Genomic DNA, 3,454 nt, shown 5'->3' on the forward strand with positions numbered 1-3,454 from the left:
ACTCCACTACCACGCAGCCGAGAAGGAAGGCTTAGCCGCACTTCGAAGCATAGAAAAGTTCAGGTGTTACATTGAAGGTACGAGGTTCAACTTGGTGACCGATTCTTCAGCCCTGACTTTTATTATGCGATCTAAGTGGCGGTCTTCTTCTCGGTTGAGTCGGTGGAGTATCCTCCTCCAACAATACGACATGGAGATTAAGCATCGCAAAGGCAAGGACAACATAGTTCCGGACGCGCTCTCCCGATCCATCGAGAGTCTTGAAGAAGAGCCCGAGGACGGTTGGTACCGGAAACTATTCGCCGCCGTCAAGGACGATCCCGAGAAGTACACGGACTTCCGGATCGAGGACGGCAAGCTCTACAAGTTTGTCGCAGCAAAGTCTGACGTCATGGACTATCGTTTCGAGTGGAAACAGTGTATTCCAGTCTCGCTGAGAAACCGGATATTGAAGGAAGAACACGACGAGAATCTCCACATTGGGTTTGACAAGTGTGTTGAGAAGATCAAACAACGGTACTACTGGCCACGGTTGTCATCGGATGTTAGGAAGTACATCGCGAAGTGCGAGCCGTGCAAAGTAAACAAACCGTCTACGAAGTCAACTGCGCCGGAAATGGGAAACAGCGTGTCGCTACGCGACCCTTCCAGATCATATGCATCGACTATATCCAGTCTCTGCCACGGAGCAAGCAGGGCAACGCCCATTTATTAGTGATCATGGATCTATTTTCTAAATATTGCCTGCTTGTTCCCGTGAAAAAGATTTCTGCGATTAGTGCTTGCAAGATTCTGGAAGAGTTGTGGTTTCGACGACTGTCCACTCCCCAAATCCTAATCAGTGACAACAAGACGACGTTTTTGTCGAAAGAGTTCCAGAGTTTGCTGGAACGTTATGATGTTCAGCACTGGGCTAATGCGCGGCACCGAAGTCAGGCGAACCCGGTGGAACGTCTTAACCGCACCATCAACGCTATGATTCGATCGTACGTGAAGCTTGACCAGAAGCTTGCTTTGGGACACAAAATTGTCGGAAATCGAGTTCGTGCTTAATAACACCATTCACTCGACGACTAAATTTAGTCCGCATTGCGTCGTTTTTGGTCACGAGATCATCAGTAAGGGATCGGATCACAGGCTTGAGAAGGAGCAAGAACTCAGCGAGGAAGAGAGAATGAAAAAATTCGACGGAGTAACGAAGAGAATTTATGAGTTCGTGAGAGAGCAGCTGAAAAAAGCTCACGAGGAGACTAAACGGAAGTACGACCTTAGACACCAGCGATACTCAACAAGTTTCGATGTGGGTCAGCGTGTGTATAAAAAAAGCTTTCGTCAGTCGTCGGCAGGACACCAATACAACGCCAAGCTCGGACCCCAGTACACACCGTGCATCATCGTCCGTAAGAAGGGCACCAGCTCGTACGAGGTGTCGGACTTGAACGGAAAGTCCCTCGGCGTGTTCTCGGCTGCCGATCTCAAGGCGTAAAGGATCTAAAACAAAACCTACATTTAGTCACCGAAAGCTGAACCGCGGATTAAAATTGAGGTACGGTACGAGTTATGATCAAACCTTTTTCCTAAACCAACCGACTACTCCAGTTTGTCAACTCCAAGAAGGTCTGCAGCGTTCGGGCGGGAAATGTCAGGAAAATCCAAAAAGTAGGTGGCATAGTGGATGCACCGCGCTTAGGAACCAGTACGTGGGTGTCATTAGGTACACGACGTACGACAAATTAAGGATCGTTCCAAAAAGCTAGCAAAAAAATAAAAAAATCAATGAATTTATCGTTTTAATTTGTTTTGAATGATTTTAAAATCTGGTACCAGTAAAAGAATATTTATGAGTGAACGGAGAGGAGAGAGGAGTTGTAAAAGTTTTCTATGAATGAATGAGAGGGAGAGAGTGCAAGTGCATTTCATCCTGTGCGCGTTTACATAACTTGCATGCAAGATCGTAAACATAATTTGATCTGCAGCAGTGTGTGTGAATGTGTTTAAAGGGAAGAGGCGGACTTGTTAGGGAAACTATTCACTGTTTATGTCACGATCACTAGAATTTTCAAATTATAAAATATCCTGTCAATTAACAATCGGGAAACATAGATTGCTACTGTTCACCATACTTACGTTTTCATAGTCATAGAGTTTAGTGTTGAGTTTTAAGAGGAAATTTTCAGGGATTACCAAGCGAAAATCGTTGTTATCCACAGAGATCAACATGGCCATTAAATTTCGTACGAAAATAAACATGATAAAACCAATTTTCGCCCCGCGCGCACCCAAAAATTCTCCAATTAAAATCTCAACACACTTTTCACATGTTTACAGCATCTTAAAGCACATTTTAGTGACAGATGATTGACAGATTCTGTGAGTTCCCTGATAAGATCGCATGCACACAGACACAACGGTGATAACGAGATCTCGAGATAGTGTACTAAACCGCAACTCCGACAACGTTGAAATATTTCATGGATAGTCACACATGACTTTACTTTTGTACATAATTGCTCCGGAGCCCCTGTCATAAACTTATTCATTTTTTTAATTTATTTATTTGCATGCTATTTATTGAATTTTAAAATGTTCATGTGCATGTGTTATTTAATTTATTTTCTTGTAGTGATTTCGTTAATTTTAATGTTTTTGCTAATTACCTTTTCAACAATTGGTGAGTTACCACGAAGTATATACAGCCATTCCACGTCAAACAGGAAGTCTCCAAATCAAAAGTGCTCCGATTTGGCTCAAATTTGGAGTGGGGGTTCCTTGGCCCAAATAATTAGACCCGTATTTTTTTGTTTGGCGCTTAGGGTGGTCCTATCCGAAATAGGGTGGTCCAAAAAATGGCATTTTTCGTCGATTTTCGCAAAAACCACAATTTTCAAAAATTCATATCTCCGGAACGGCTGAACCAATTTTAGAGCGCCACAATTCAAAAGAATGGTTATTAGTTGGGCTTTTAAGCAAAAATATGTTGAGGTCCAAAAAAACTAGCTGAATATTTGAAAAGGTTCTATGAAAATTTCATTTGCCGATTTCAAGGTCACGGGACCAAAGAGCCCATGTCTGAAAATATTTTTCCCTGATTCCTTGTAATATTTTACATAACATATCAAAAATTTGCGGATTGCGCAACTTTTGGTACCCAGACATGTATAGGTCTTCGCTGAAATTTTTATGTTATCGCAGTTTTAGTGAAAAAACTGGAGTTTTACCCGTTTTCGTCATTTTCCCTTTTTTGCGCGCGGCGCGTCGAAAAACCCACTTTTTATGTTAAAAAAAATCATATCTCCGAAACGTGTTAATGGATATCCGCAAATTTTTGATATGTTATGTAAAATATTACAAGGAATCAGGGAAAAATATTTTCAGACATGGGCTCTTTGGTCCCGTGACCTTGAAATCGGCAAATGAAATTTTCATAGGACCTTTTCAAATATTCAGCTAGTTT

At 42.1% G+C, this 3,454-nt stretch overlaps 1 long non-coding RNA gene across 1 annotated transcript; it reads right to left on the minus strand.

Annotated features, from left to right (window-relative positions):
• Window positions 1-1,020: 1,020 nt before the first annotated feature.
• On the minus strand, window positions 1,021-3,110 carry LOC120427791 (uncharacterized). The gene is made up of 3 exons (XR_008211877.1): window positions 2,128-3,110; window positions 1,571-1,753; window positions 1,021-1,491 (listed from the first exon to the last, which is right to left on the minus strand). It is a non-coding gene; the product is annotated as an uncharacterized LOC120427791 (long non-coding RNA).
• Between the last annotated feature and the right edge of the window lie 344 nt (window positions 3,111-3,454).

Source organism: Culex pipiens, chromosome 1, assembly GCF_016801865.2.
Source record: "Culex pipiens pallens isolate TS chromosome 1, TS_CPP_V2, whole genome shotgun sequence".
Classification (NCBI taxonomy): domain Eukaryota; kingdom Metazoa; phylum Arthropoda; class Insecta; order Diptera; family Culicidae; genus Culex; species Culex pipiens.